General features: G+C 39.2%; 1 protein-coding gene across 8 annotated transcripts in view; it reads right to left on the reverse strand.

Moving 5' to 3' along the window:
* The window catches only part of PRDM4 (PR/SET domain 4), a 58,339-nt gene that overhangs the window by 11,318 nt on the left and 30,588 nt on the right, over positions 1 to 16,433 (reverse strand). For 4 of the 8 annotated variants that reach the window (XR_004620625.1, XR_004620623.1, XR_004620626.1 and 1 more), the window contains 2 exons: positions 13,347 to 13,433; positions 5,600 to 5,738 (listed from right to left, as the gene is read on the reverse strand). The exons of 2 other annotated variants lie outside the window; for them this stretch is intronic. The gene's annotated coding sequence lies outside the window, so the exon portion shown is untranslated. The remainder of the gene's footprint in view (positions 1 to 5,599; positions 5,739 to 13,346; positions 13,434 to 16,433) is intronic. 2 more of the 8 variants (XR_004620624.1, XR_004620627.1) reach the window with 2 other exon arrangements.

The raw sequence follows: 16,433 nt of genomic DNA on the forward strand, positions 1-16,433 counted from the left end.
AAAATCTTTAAAAAACAAAAAAAAAAACACAAATCCTCTCTGGAAGAAGATGTCATATTGGGTCTCACATTCTTATTATAATTTTTTAAAGCTTTTTAAAGATTTATTTGACAGAGAGGGGTAGAGAGCACAAGCAGGGGGACAGCAGGCATAGAGGGATAAGCAGGCTCCCAGCTGAGCAAGGAGCCTGATGTGGGGCTCCATCCCAGGACCCTGAGATCACGACCTGACTGAAGGCAGATGCTTAACCTACTGAGCTACCCAGGCACCCCTTTTATTACAATTTTTGACATGTAAAAATCAGGACATAAAAATAACATGGTACATAAGGAAACCAAATGGAATTGAAAACTGAAAAATACAGACAACAGAAAGGAACATAAGATCCAAATAAAGGAGCTATCAAAAACGGATTTTGTAATAACTATCTTTAATATGGTCAAGGAAATTTAAAAATTGAGAATTTGGCCAAAAACTAGAAATTGAATTTAAAATGGAAAACCTCAGGACTCCTGGGTGGCTTAGGTAATGATTCCAGGGTCCTGGGATCGAGTCTGCATCGGGCTGCCAGGGAGCCTGCTTCCCCCTCTCCCTCTGCTGCTCCCCCTGCTTGTGCTCTCATTCCCCCCCTACTCCCCTCCCCCGCCAAATAAAATCTATAAAATGGAAAAGATGGAACTGAAAGGCATAGTAAGAGATATTACAAACTCGGTAAATGGCTTTAACCACAGATTAAATAACTGAAAAGTAGAGAAGCAAAATGGCATATAATTCTCTAGAAGGAGAGAAGAAAAAGCTAATAGTATGTGTAATAATATTGGCTAAAAACTTTCCAGAACTAATGACATCAAACAACAGATTTGAGAGCATCACTAACCCCATGCAGAATATACCAAAGAAAACCACATCTAGGCACAATATGGTAAATTGCTGAAAGCTAAAGCAAAGGTAAGGCATAGCCATGGCAAGACGGGGGGCAGTATATTATCTTTAAAGGGACAACAATTCAACTTCTGGATGACTTCTTAACAAAAATAATGGAAGCTGGAAGATAACATGAATATATTCAAAGTACTGAAAAAAATAGCCACATTTGAATACTGTACGTAGCAAAAGTATCCTTTAAGAACAAAAGTGAAAGTTATTTTCAAATAAACAAAATGAGAGTACCTATCAGGAGACCCACACTAGAATAAGTGGAACAGGCAAATACTAAAATATATGAAAGAAGAATAATTCTATGATAAAGAGAAACTTTAATCCAAGAATGTAAATGCCGAGAAGTATACTTGGGCATAAGGCGTTTTCCTGATTACTATGACTTAAAACAAGGGTTCACAAACTTTCCAAAAAGTAGACATTCCATTTAGTTAGCTAGTCACATCTGTCACAACACTCAACTCTTGTGGCACAAAAATAGCCACAGACAACACATAAATGGACACTTCGAAAAAGAGAGAAAGAAGAGGCAGACTGGTGGTTCATTCTCAAACACTGAGGGGCTCTGCTGTGCGTAGTGCTGTACGGGGCATGGGAGACCCAGCATGAATAAGGAAAGCCTTTGCTCTCTACCTAATGGGACAACAATATAATTACAGATTGTGAATTTTAACAAGCAATAAAAATGACCTTCTGAGACCCACTGTAACTTGGTAGAATAAAAGAGCTATCAGTCCATGAACCATTATTTCCTGTGTAATTCATAAATAGGACTTCAAACATTTGAGTGTGAATCCTGTGGCATGTCGTTCCAAGTCAGACACCGGTATAAAGGTACAGTAACTTGGGTTCACCAAAATCTTCCTAGAAAGGACAGCAGACTGAAGGACAGGGTAACTATTTTGGTTTTCTTTGTTTTGATCTGGCTTTTAATTAGATATCAAAACAAGCCCCAGATCACTATAAGTTAGTGACAGCTGGGAGACCTCTGATAGGTTTAAATTCAGTATTTAATTTTATCTCAAATTTGGTGTTTTCGCCTACAAAGAAAGAACAGCTATAAAAAATGCATTTTGGGGGGCACCTGGCTGGCTCAGTTTGTAGAACATGGCAATCCTTCATCTCAGGGTCGTGAGCTCAAGCCCCACTGGCTGTAGAGCTTACTTACAAAAAAAAAAAGTCTTTCCTGGACTTCCAGTTCTCAGAAAAAGACTCTGTTATGTATAAAAAATAAAGAACTTTCACTGTTTTATGTTGACATATAGCTCTGCCTAAACATACGTCTAACAATAAGAATTCATATTGAATAGAAAACCATTTTAAATAGTAAAATAGGGCTGACACTTCTATTTCCAACTTGAAAGTACGAGGTGTGATGAATGCCAAGCGGGGGGGGGTGCTTAGAGCCAAGAGCATGTGCGTGTGGAGCTCCTAGTAGAGTAGATCTGGGCACCTGGGAGCAGAAGAATGCTGGGCCCAGCTTGTAGCCACTGCTGAAAGCCGGTGTAGGCAGCAGGTGAGACATTTAGCAGACAGGTCACAGATGCAGGCAAACATGGGGATTCAAGTCCAAGTCAGGATAAGAGATTTCAAAGGAAGCTCAACTGTGCCATATGGATGGAGAGAAGGGTCCCCTGTCACTGCCTGCCACTGGAATACACCACTCTTAGGTGTGAACCCAAAGATTTGCAACCTTGAGAGAAGAGAGAATGCCTGTCGCACGGAAAGTAGGAGAACACGATGCAGCATTATTTTCATCGTTGATAGTTTGTTGGTGATTGGTGTTATTAGATAGCATGTGGAGAGGCAATGGGGTTGATCGTGTCTATCAAAATCAAAAATTAACACTTTTTTTTTTAAATTGACCTAGATATAGGTAGGCTCCAGATAATGATATCCTGGAACTCAGTTTCACTGAGACCAATTATTTTACAGAATGAAATAACAACTTATTTTGGGGGGTGGGGGGGTAACAGTATACAGGTGAAATGATAAGGCCTCGACTGTTCATGACAAGCCCAGCTACACGTTACAAAGCTCTTCTCAATACAGGTGATTATTAAATATGCTACATACTTTTTTCCTGGTCTCAAATAAATTAATAAACAGGAAAAAAAATACCATCAGAGCAAACATCTATAATTTGGGTTCAAAAATAACTTGTTCTATACTCCTGTTTCTAGCTCTGACAGATTAGATTGTAATGCTCTGCCACTAAAAAGAAGGCAGGCTGAACGAATGCATGCAGCATCGATCTGAAGTCACTGGAGAGTTTCTAAGGCAACTAAGACCCGAGTGGCAAAGATTCTGAGAGAAGGGACATGGAGGAAAGTGACCTAGGCTAGTTGTCCTCTCAGGCATTTACTAACTTTTATGTTGTGTCAGGTGAGAAACTAAAGGGAAAAAGTGCAGCAGAGGGGCGCCTGCGTGGCTCAATCGGTTACCGAGTCTGCTTCTCCCTCTCCCTGCCACCCCCCTGCTTGTGCTCTCTCTCTCCGTCGAATAAATAAAATCTTAAGAGAAAGAGGAAGGAAGGGAGAGAGAGAGAGAGAGGGAGAAAGAAAAAGAAAAAAAGGAAGGAAAGGAAAGGAAGAAAGGAAGAAAAAAAGAAAGGGGGAGAAAGAAAGGAAGAAAAGGAAGGGAGGGAGGGAGGGAAGGAGGAAAATGCAGCAGAGCATTCATCAGTCTCACAACACTGGAAAAACAAAACCACCTAAGGACCTCAGGAGGGAGTCCTCTAAGAACACTTCTGGCTCTCACTGTGATCCCTAAAAGGCTACACCTAGAAGCTGAGGGGAACTACAGGCAGACCCAACTTTGTAACACCTGAAGCCCAGCCATGAAAAAGATCAGTCTTGATTGCAGAGGTGTCCCTGCTCTAATTATTTGCCAGAGGATATGGTGAATCCTCTCTGGAAGAAGTAATTTCATCCACAGCTTCTACTGTTCCTCATATACAATCCCCAGTATCTCATCAAAATGTACCAAGCACAACAGGAGATAGGACCAAAAGAGAAACAGAACTATGGGTGCTTGGGTGGCTCAGCTGCTTAGGCGTCCGACTCTTTACCGGCTCAGGTTGTGCTCTCAGGGTCATGAGATTGAGTCCTGTGTCAGGCTCCACACTCAGCATAGAGTCTGCTTATTCCTCTCCCTCTGCTCCTCTCTCTCAAAAAAAAAATTTTTTAAAGACCAAATACTACAGAGAAACATACCCGCAAGGAATTCACAGAATGGACTCTAACTGAACACAGACTTTGAAATAACCAAGATTGATACATCCAATAAAGTATGAGAAAAGATTGAGTATTATCACCACAGAACTGGAATCTATAAAGAATCAAGTGGGAATTCTAGAACGGATACATAGAGAACTTTATATACGGGATTATTAAAACCAGACACAGGTAAAGAAAGATTAGTGAGGGTAGGTCAATAGGAACTATCCAGACTAAAGTAGAAGAGAAAAGTATAAAAAAATTATAAAACACAGACATGGTGCAAAAGTCTAACATACATGTAATTAGAACCTGAAAATGGATGAGAAAGCAATATTTAAGGAAATTATGGTTAAGAATTTATCCAAAACTGATGAAAGGCATCAATAAAATAAGCACTTTGAGGGAAATGCTCAACATCAGGGAAATGCAAATTAAAACCAAAATAAGATCTATCTTCACACGCACTAGAAAAGCCATAATCAAAGACACACAGGAACAAGCGCTGGGGAGGTTGTAGAGATGTTGGACTGTAACGCATTACTGGCAGGAATGTGAAGTGATGCAACCGCTTAAGAAAATAGGCAGTTTCTCGGGGCGCCTGGGTGGCACAGCGGTTAAGCTTCTGCCTTTGGCTCAGGGCGTGATCCCGGCATTGTGGGAATCGAGCCCCACATCAGGCTCCTCCGCTATGAGCCTGCTTCTTCCTCTCCCACTCCCCCTGCTTGTGTTCCCTCTCTCGCTGGCTGTCTCTATCTCTGTCGAATAAATAAATAAAATCTTTAAAAAAAAAAAAAAAAGAAAATAGGCAGTTTCTTAAATTAAAAAATAAATTTACCATATGAACCGGCCATTCCATTTCTAAAAACACACAAGAGAAATGAAAACATGTCCACACAAAATTTGTATGCAAATGCTCAGCAGCATTATTCATAACAGCCAAAAAGAAGAAACAACCCAAACGTCCATCACCTGGTAAATGAATAGACAAAATGTGGGATATCCACACAATGGAATTCTATTGTGATAAAGGAGTGAACTGATACACACTGAGCATGGCTGGGCCTTTGAAACGTGCTAAATGGAAAAAGCCAGACATAAGAGACCACATACTGTATGATTTCATATACATTACATTTTCAGAAAAGGCAAACCTATGGAGATAGTGAACTACTGATTTCCTGGGACTAGCAGTGAGAGTGGGAAGTGATGGTAAAAGGGCACAAGGGATCTTTCTGGGGTGACAGAAATATTTTAAAATGGATTGTGGTGATGGTTGTACATCTTTGAATATACTAGAAACCACTGAAATGTACAATTTAAATGAGTGAATTTTATGGTTAAGTAAACATCCTCAATGAAGCTGTTTTTTAAAAAGATGAAGCAGACATTTTAAGAAGGAATGTCCTAAAACTAAGAAGATTAATTGTCTTTAGACCTACAGTAAACTTAACACAGAATCATAGGTCATCTGGGTGGCTCAGTCAGTTGGGCATCCAACTCTTGATCTTGGCGCAGGTCTTGATCTCAGGGTTGTGAGTTCAAGCCCCATGTTGTGCTCTACTCTGGGTGTGGAGCCTACTTAAAATAAATAAGTAAATAAATAAACAAATAAGCAGAATGAAAATGATCCCAGATGGGAACATGGAAATGAGAAAAGGAATAATGATCAAAGTGGGTAAATTTAAGTAAATATTACCCTATAAAACAACAATAATTTTGCATAGGATTTAAAATGTCTGTAAAATTAAAATGCCTGACAATAATATAAAAGGCTGGAAAGAGACAAACAGAGGAAGTTCTTCTGTGATACCAACATTATTTTGGAAGGGATACCTGGAGGGTTCAGTCAGCTAAGCGACTAACTCTTGATTTTGGCTCAAGTCATGATTTCACGGTTGTGAGATCAAGCCCTGTGTTGGGCTCTGCACTGGGCATGAAGCCTACTTAGGATTCTCTCTCTCCCTCCACCCCCTCCCACCTCCCTCTCCCTCTCAAAAAAAAAAAAAAAAAAAACAATGGATATTACACTCTAATAAATCAAGAATACATGTTGTGATTTGTAGGCGAACTAGTGAAAAAACACAAGCCAAAAGGGAGGAGGGGTGTAAATAATAAATATTTGATTACTCCAAAAGAAGTAAGGAGAGAAAAAGGAATACAGAATGAGTGAAATAAATAGAAAACAAACAATAAGATAGAAGATTTAAACCTAAATATATTCATAAGCTTATTATATGTAAATTATCTAAGTAATTAAAAGGCACATTACTAAAATCTATAAAAGCCAAATAAAACAACTATATGCTGCTTGTGAGAGACACACATAAACATAAGAACACTAGAAAATGGGAAGTAAAAGAGTGGAGGAGGCTGGCAGAGTAGGAGGACCGTAAGCTTGCCTCATCTCATAATACAACTAGATAAAACTCACATCAGCATAAAAAACCCAAAAAAACCCAAAGACTAGCAGAACAAACTCCACAACTAAAGGTAGAGAAGAGGCCACACGGAAAAGGTAGGAGGGGTGAAGATGTGGTTTGGGAACAAAATGGACCATGGTCATCCATGCTGGAGAGGAAGCCAGGGTTGTGGAGGAGGGCAAGAAACAGACTATCTCCCTGGGAAGCCCACACAGGGAAGACAAATCCCCATAACATCTGGCTCTGAAAGCAAGAGTGGCTGAATCCTGTGAGTGCTTACAATCAGTGGGACTTAAAGCCTGGAATTTTAAAATTGGGGGCCTCAGTTTGGAGGATGTTAGGAAGCTGAGTCCCCACCCTTAAATAGCCAGCAGAGATACAGTGTAGAAACAGCAATTTGAAAAATGCCAGGGACAGATGGGAGAGAGTTATTTACTCATCTCAGAGTATATCCTAGAGAGACGGATTGCAGGGAGGCCCGGACCCCAGGAACAAAGAAGCTAGCATGTGCCACTTTCCTCTCCCACCCCCCAGCATAAATACACAGCCACCTGCAGGAACCAGTTCTGACACTACCTAACTTGCTTGCACCAAGCCCCGCCCCCCTGTGCTTTGGCACATCTGCCCCTCCCTGTCATGCTTGCCTCAGTCCCAGTGCTGTGGGCCACCTCCCCCAGAACACAGGCGCAAACCCCACCAACATCTTGCCTCCTGACCCACACCTTTTGCAGGCCTTGGTTCTGGTAGCAGTGGTGGCAGCAGGTCACATTTCACAAGCAGACCAATATACGCCTTGTTAAAACATCATCACTCATCCACTGAAGGACCAAACACTGCCCACAACAGGCAAAGAAAGCTACTGCAGACAACTGGACTCAAAGAAAAAGAGGCCAGGACTCAACAGCAGGGCACACACAACACACACATAAGACACACTCCATGAAGTGCCAGGTCCTGGTGAACAGAAGACACTGCATGGCAGGGCACTAGGGGACATCTTCAGAAGCCCATTACCTTCAAAAGCAAAAGACATAGCTGACTTTCCTCACACACAGAAAGAGTCAGACAAAATGAAGAGACAAAGGAATATGTCCCAAATGAAAGAAAAAGACGAAACCACAGCAAAAGACCTAACAAAACAGACAGAAGTAATATGCCTGACAGAGAATTTAAAGTAATGATCATAAAGCTAGTCACTGGACTTGAGAAAAGAGTGGAGGACATCAGTGAAACCCTTAACAAAGAGATAAAAAAAAGAACCAATCAGAGATGAAGAAGACAACAAATGAAATTAAAAATACACTTGATGGGGGCACCTGGGTGGCTCAGTCAGTTAAGCATCTGCTTTTGGTTCAGGTCATAATTCCAGGGTCGTGGGATCAAGCCCCATGTCAGGCTCCCCGCTCAGAGGGCAGTCTGCTTCTCCCCCTCTCTCTGCCCTCCCCCTTGCTCGTGCTCTCACACACACTCTCTTTTGCTCTCTCTCTCTCAAATAAATAAAATCTTTAAAAATATATACTTGATGGAATAAATAGCAGGCTAGAGGAAGCAAAGGAATTAATTAATGACCTGGAAGATGCAGTAATGGAATGTAACCAAGCTGAGCAAATGAAAGAGGGAAAAAAATTATGCAAATTGAGAACAGTTTTAGGATACTCAGTGACTACATAAAGTGTAATTAATATTCACATTATATGGACTCCAGAAGAAAAAGAGAGAGAAAGGGGGACAGAAAATTTATTTGAAGAGATAATAGCTGAAAACTTTCTTTTTTTTTTTTTTTTTAAAGATTTTATTTATTTATTTGACAGAGATAGAGACAGCCAGCGAGAGAGGGAACACAAGCAGGGGGAATGGGAGAGGAAGAAGCAGGCTCATAGCGGAAGAGCCTGATGTGGGGCTCGATCCCATAACGCCGGGATCACGCCCTGAGCCGAAGGCAGACGCTTAACCGCTGTGCCACCCAGGCGCCCCGAAAACTTTCTTAACATGGGGAAGGAAATAGATATTCAGATCCATGAGGCACAAAGATTACCCCCAAAAAAATCAACCCAAGGAGGTCCATAACAAGACACATAGTAATTAAAACGGCAAAAAGTAGTGATAAAGAAAACTTTTTTAAGGCAGCAGAGGACAGTTACATACAAGGGAAACCCCATAAGTCTATCAGTGGATTTTTCAGCAGAAACTTTACAGGCCAGAATGGAATGGCATGATATATTCAAAATGCTGAAAGGGAAAAATCTGCAGCCAAGAATACTCTATCCAGCAAGACTATCATTCACAACAGGACAGACTGTTTCTCAAACAAAACTAAACGAGTTCATGACCACTAAACCAGCCCTACAAGAAATATTAAAGGGGACTCTTTGGAAAGGAAAGACACAAGTGAGAGTATGAAAAGTAAAAAAAATTAAATTAAAAAAACAAAAGCAGTAAAAATAAGTATATCTATAAAAATCAGTCAAGAGTTTCACAAAATAAAAGGATAAAAATATGACACCATCTACCTAAAAAACATGGAAGGTGGGGGAGAAGAATAAAGAATGGGTAAACAGGGGCACCTGGGTGACTCAGGCAGTTAAGCATCTGACTCTTCAGCCCAGGTCTTGATCTCACGGCTGTGAGTTCAAGCCCCGTGTTGGGCTCCGTGCTGGGTGTGGAGCTTACTTTAAAAAAAAAAAATGGGTTCAAACAACCATCAACTTCATATAGACTACTATATGCAGAAGATGTTATATACAAACCTAATGGTAACCACAAATCAAAAAGCAGTAATAGATAAGCAACGAATAAAGAGAAAGAAATCTAAATATATCACTAACAGAAGCCAACAAACCAATAAAGAGAACAAGAAAGGATCAGAAAAACACTACAAAACCACCACAAACAAGTAACAAAATGGCAATAAATACATATCTATCAATAATTACTTTGAGGGGCACCTAGTTGGCTCAGTCAGAACATGTGATTCTTTTTTTTTTTTTTTAAAGATTTTGTTTATTTATTTGACAGAGATAGAGACAGCCAGCGAGAGAGGGAACACAAGCAGGGGGAGTGGGAGAGGAAGAAGCAGGCTCATAGCAGAGGAGCCTGATGTGGGGCTCGATCCCATAACGCCGGGATCACGCCCCGAGCCGAAGGCAGACGCTTAACCACTGTGCCACCCAGGCGCCCCAGAACATGTGATTCTTAATCTTGGGGTCATGAGTTCAAGACTCATGTTGGGCATAGAGCTTACTTTTTTTTTTTTTTTTAAAGATTTTGTTTATTTATTTGACAGAGATAGAGACAGCCAGCGAGAGAGGGAACACAAGCAGGGGGAGTGGGAGAGGAAGAAGCAGGCTCATAGCAGAGGAGCCTGATGTGGGGCTCGATCCCACAACGCCGGGATCACGCCCTGAGCCGAAGACAGATGCTTAACCGCTGTGCCACCCAGGCACCCCAGAGCTTACTTTTTAAAAAATTAAAATAGTCAAGAAATAATTACTTTGTTTTTTTTTTTTAAGATTTTATTTATTTATTTGAGAGAGAGAGACAGCCAGCGAGAGAGGGAGGGAACACAAGCAGGGGAAGTGGGAGAGGAAGAAGCAGGCTCCCAGCAGGGAGCCTGATGTGGGGCTGGATCCTAGAACTCTGGGATCACGCCCTGAGCCGAAGGCAGACGCTTAACAACTGAGCCACCCAGGTGCCCCAAGAACTAATTACTTTGAATTGAAATGTACTAAACACTCCAAAGGACATGGGGTGACAGAATGGATAAAAAAACAAGACCCAACTACATGTTGCCTATAAGAGACTTATTTCAGACCTAAAGACACCTGCAGATTTAAAGTGAGGAGATGAAGAAACATTTATTATGCAAATAGATGTCAAAAGAAAGCCAGGTTAGCAATACTTCTATCAGACAAAATAGCCTTTAAAACAAAGACTGTAACAAGAAACAAAAAAGGGCAGTATATAGTAATAGGAGACGATCCAACAAAAAGATATAACAATTGTAAAAATTTATGCACCCAACATGGGAGCACCCAAATACATAAACAGTTAATAACAAACAGAAAGGAACTAATCAACAGTAATACAATAAATATTAGGGGATTTTAACACATTGAAGGACAAGTCATTCAAACAGAAAATCAATTAAAAAACAACAGCTTTGAATGACACACTGGATCAGATGGATTTAACAGATATATACAGAACACTTCACTCTAACACAGCAAAATATACATTCTTTTTGAACACACATAGAACATTCCAGAATGGATCACATACTAGGCCATAAAATAAATTCCAATAAATTCAAAAAGATCAAAGTCATACCATGCATCTTTTCTACCACAACACTATGAAACTAGAAATTAATTACAAGAAAAAATCTGGAAAGACCACAAATACATGGAGGTTAAATAACATGCTACTAAACTATGAATGGGTCAACCAAGAAATCGAAGAAGAAATTTAAAAAATCACATGGAAACAAATGAAAATGAAAACACAACGGTCCAAAATCTTTGGGATGCAGAAAAAGTCATTCTAAGTGGGAAGTTTATAGCAATACAAGTCTACCTTGAGAAGTAAGACAAGTCACAAATAAACAACTAACCTTACGCCAAAGGAGCAAGAAAAAGAACAAACAAAAACCCAAACCAGCAGAAAGAAGGAAATAATAAAGATTATGGCAAATATAAATTAAATAGAAACAAAAAAAAAACAAAAAACAAAAAAAATCAAAACACAAACAACAACAAAACAATAGAACAGATCAACGAAACCAGGAGCTGGTTCTTTGAAAAGTTCAACAAAATTGATAAACCTCTAGTCAGACTCGACAGAGAGAGAGAGACAGAGAGAGAGAAGACCCAAATAAACAAAATCACAAATGAAAGGGGAAATAACAACTAACACTACAGACGTATAAACAATTTTTTTTAAAGATTTTATTTATTCATTCGACAGAGACAGAGACAGCCAGCGAGAGAGGGAACGCAAGCAGGGGGAGTGGGAGAGGAAGAAGCAGGCTCACAGCAGAGGAGCCTGACGTGGCTCGATCCCAGAACGCTGGGATCACGCCCTGAGCCGAAGGCAGACACTTAACCGCTGTGCCACCCAGGTGCCCCAATGTATAAACAATTTTAAGTGAATATTATGGAAAATTATATGCCAACAAACTGGACAACCTAGAAGAAATGGATAAATTTCTAGAAACACATAACATACCAAAACTGAAGCAGGAAGAAATAGAAAATTTGAACAGATCAATTACCAACAATGAAACTGAATCAATAATCAAAAAACTCCCAAACAAACAAAATGTAGGACCAGAGGGCTTCACAGGTGAATTTACCAAATATTAAAGAAGAGTTAATACCTATCCTTCTCAAACTATCTCAAAGAATAGAAGAAAAAGGAAAATTTCCAAAAAAGAACTACCCTTTAATCCAGTAATTGCAGTACTGGGTATTTACCAAAAAATACAAAAACACTAATTCAAAGGGTTACATGCCCCCCTATGCTTATTGCAGCATTATTTACAATGGCCAAATAATGGAAGCAGCCCAAGTGTCCATCAATGGGTGAATGGATAAAGATGTGATATATACACACACACACATATACATACACACACACGATGTATCATGGATATACATATATATAAACATATACACATATATATACATGATCATGTATACACACACACACACACGCACAACGGAATATCATTCAGCCATAAAAAAATAATAAAATCTTCCCATTTTCAACAACATGGATGGTGCTACAATGCTTAGCAAAGTAAGTCAGGGAAAGACAAATACAATATGATTTCACTCATATGTATAATTTAAGAAACAAAAGAACAAAGTAAAAAAGAGATGACCCAAAAAACAGACTCTTAACTATAGAGAACAAATTGATGATTATCAGAGGGCAGATGGGGGAGGGGATGGGTGAAACAGGTGTTGGGGATTAAGGAGTGCACTTGTGATGAGCACTGGGTATTGTAGAGAATTGCTGAGTCATTATATTGTACACCAGAAACGGATATAACACTATACATTATACTAGAATTAAAATTTAAAGCTTAATTTAAAAAGTAAAAGAGTAGAAGAACATATATAAGTACCAAAATTAATGTGGTGCAGCTATTTTATTATCAAAACACTTTATTTAATAAAGGAAAGACACATTGTAAAAACAGCATCCTTTTTTTTTTAATTTTATTTAGTTATTTGAGAGAGAGAGAGCACTAGCAGGGGGGAAGGTCAGAGGAAGAGGGAGAAGTGGGCTCCCTGCTAAGCAGGGAGCCTGGTTCGAGGCTTGATTCCAGGACCCTGAGATCATGACCTGAGCCAAAGGCAGACGCTTAACCTACTGAGCCACCCAGGCGCCCCAAAGATACCACCCTTCTTATAACGATTAAAGGATTGATGCCACAAGATATATTTCTAAACTTTTAAACATTCAGAAACATAGCTTTAAAATATCTAAAGCAAAATGACAGAACTAAAAGGAGAAACAGACAAAGTACATAGTGGGAGAATTTAATATACCTTTCTCGGTAACTTATGTAAGGAGACAAAATATTCAGTAAGCTGATTATCAGGGTGACTTGCAATTATCAAGTTGACTTAACTATCAAGTTTATTATCAAGTTTGACTTGATTATCAAGTTGACTTAACTGTTATTCATAGAACAATGTACCCCACAATAACAGAATATACATTCTTTTCAAATATACATGGAACACTTTCCAAAACTTACCTGATACAGGGTCATGATGCAAATATCAACAAATTTTAAAGAACTGAAATTATTCAAAGTATGTTATTTGATCATCATGGAATTAACCTAGAAATCAATTCAAAAAGAAAACAGGAAACTTCTGAAAACCTGGAAATTAAGGAATTCATTTATAAATAATCCAAGGGTCAAAGGAGAAAGCACAGCAGAAATTAAAAAATATTTTTAACTGAATGATAATGAACGTAAGGCTTTAAAATCTCATAGGATGTAACTACAACTGTATCAAAAAGATGATTTATAGTCTTAAATTTAGAAATGAAAAAAATTCAGTTATTCAAGAAGCTGTTTTCAGAAAAAGAACAGCAATTTAAACCCAAAAATGTACACAGAAGAAATTAAGGTAGAACTTAATGTCATAGGAAAAAAACATACAATATAGAAAATGATCAAAGCAAAAAATTGATTCTTTAGGATGCTAAGAAAGTTGATAAGCCAATGAGGAGTACTGATCATAAAAAACCACACACATTATCAACATGAGAAACAAAAAAGGGGACGTTACAGATGCTATAGACATTGATATAATATAGAACTTTAAGCAACTAAATTTGAACATGTTTACAAAATAGACAAATTCCTAGAAAAGCATAACTTACCAGAACTGGTACAAGAAAAAAATGGAAAACCTTAATTGTAAGGCACACTTCATATTCCTATCCAACTGCCTAACAGACATATAAGCCAGGTCAGAGAACCAGGAAGTATCCATGACTGTCCAGAAAAATATCTTCCCTCTTGTAGCCATAAGGCTGATACAGTGATAAACCAGAAGCAGAGTCTGATCCTGCAGGTTACTGATTTACAACACAGGTTGGACTCGGTTTCTGCAGATTTCTTACATGGGAATTATTATATTGGGGGGCGGGGAGCACAAACCTAAAAGATGGAATGGTGATACTTGAGAGGATTCCAATAACTCCAAGCACTCAAAACCCCAAAGATTTCCCTTGTCAACAGAAGCAGCTCCTCCTCCCCTATCTACTGAGGATGGGTGACTTTCTTGAATACCCTCTAATGACCACACCAATAAAATTCTAATTCTCATTTACCACTCCTACACGTCTTACTGCCTCTGACCCCTGACTGAACCAAACCCTCAAATTGTCTGTAATTCCAAAGTCAAACCCTGGAAAGGCAGGCTTACATATTAACAGAATTATAAGAATTTCATAGCTCTTGAAGAATATATGTTTAAAAAAAAAAACCCAACTCTGAGGATGCAAAGCCAGGGGTAGACAAACATAGTGTAGATCAAGCTGAATTTATTGACAAGGGTACATTTCATTGCAAATAATCAAAGGTGAAGCTCTAATCCAGGTTCAACTACAATTCTGTGTCCCATTCTGCCTTGAAACCCAGCCAGGTCCCATAACTAAACTGAGAGCACATTTCCTTAAGGATATGTTTCCTGCAATATTTCTGTACCAATTACTTGATGAGCATTTATATTTTCAGACAACAGAATCTCCTCGATCTACTTTACGCAAAAGGAATTTATTAAGCAGTATCATAAACTCATAGTTATCACTGAAAAGGCCTAAAATGGATTCTAGGCTGAATTCTAGGAATGACTCCCAATCCCATAACTGCAGAAGTGAAATTGCAAGGCACAGCTGCTGTTTTTATGATTAAGAAGCTACCTGCCACATCAGAAAACCTCCATCATCACAGCCATTAGCTCCAAAATCACATCACCCTTGGTAAGATCCAAGCCTGCATTATAAACAGATACTTCAGACCTTGCTGCTCTCCCTACATAATTCAGTTCTGAATCAAAATCTCATATAAGTGCATCTGATCAGAGAACTTTGGTTTTCTTTGGAATCTTAGCTCTAAAGGAGTCTGGGAAGCACGTTGTAGCTTCCCAGACTCTATAGCACAGGAAAGTATAGAAGGGAACTGACAACCTACAATATCTTCTTTGTACAATTCAGGTTACTGTATTCTATAGATGTAGATAATAGGTCAGACAACATGCTTTCTCACTTCACATGTTTTGGAGGTAATTCCACATGAACATATGGATTACCTCATCCTTTTTGATAGCAGTATTGCATTGCTTTGTATGGATGCACCATAATTTATTCAACATTGCCCTTCTGGAGGACACTTAGATTTCTTCCATCTACACTGTTAAAAACACTGATGTAGTCCTTCGTCCTAACCACACACCTGTAAGAAGGGACTGGGATGCTGTACATACCTTTTTCTTTTTTTCCTTTTTAGAAGCTTGATATTGGATCTCTGAGTCACAAGCCATTGCTTATCTTTACATATGCACCTCTCTCCCTACCAGCCTTAAAGTCTGACATGTTCCTTTCCCAAAGAGAGTATACACTGAAACACTAATTGCATTTCTGGAATTTCAGATGCAAAACAGCCTGGCTCACTTTCTTTTTGCTGCAGCATATCTAGGTCAGGCATCTTGAAAAATTCCATAATAGAGTATTATGTCATCCCCCACGCTTGTGAATAATTCATCCTTCATAGCTGAGTGCCAGTTCTCTAAACCAATTAAGCGCAGTGGCCCACAAAGGTGTTCTCTGTTTATAAAAATGCATTTCACTACCCCAGGGCAAACATACAACTACTACAGGCAGCAGTGTGATGCACCCTGAAATGAGGTGTCACATCATCAGATTAACATGAAAGAGAACCCAACATGGGGCTTGAACTCACCAACCTGAGATCATGACCTGAGCCAACATCAAGAGGCGGACACTTAACTGACTGAGCCACAACCAGGCACCCTGAAATACATATATCTTAAGAAGTGCTGCTAGGCAGCAAATCGCTGATATGAAACGTAGAAAATCTTAATTTTTCTGAACTTCGTTTTCACCATCTATAAAATGAGATAAAACCTACTTTCATAATGCTCTAGGAGGACTAAACAAACGTTAAACTAAACTATCATTCCAGGCTGTAGGTGCAAGTAAATGTGTCAAAAATGCTCTAGCCCACGTTAGCTAAGAAGGGCTGGAAGTTGTCGATTGACCAACTTTCCCAACAACACTACCTTTCCCCTTAAGTGATCTTCTCTTA

The sequence above is a fragment of the Ailuropoda melanoleuca genome, chromosome 15 (assembly GCF_002007445.2).
Source record: "Ailuropoda melanoleuca isolate Jingjing chromosome 15, ASM200744v2, whole genome shotgun sequence".
Taxonomy (NCBI): domain Eukaryota; kingdom Metazoa; phylum Chordata; class Mammalia; order Carnivora; family Ursidae; genus Ailuropoda; species Ailuropoda melanoleuca.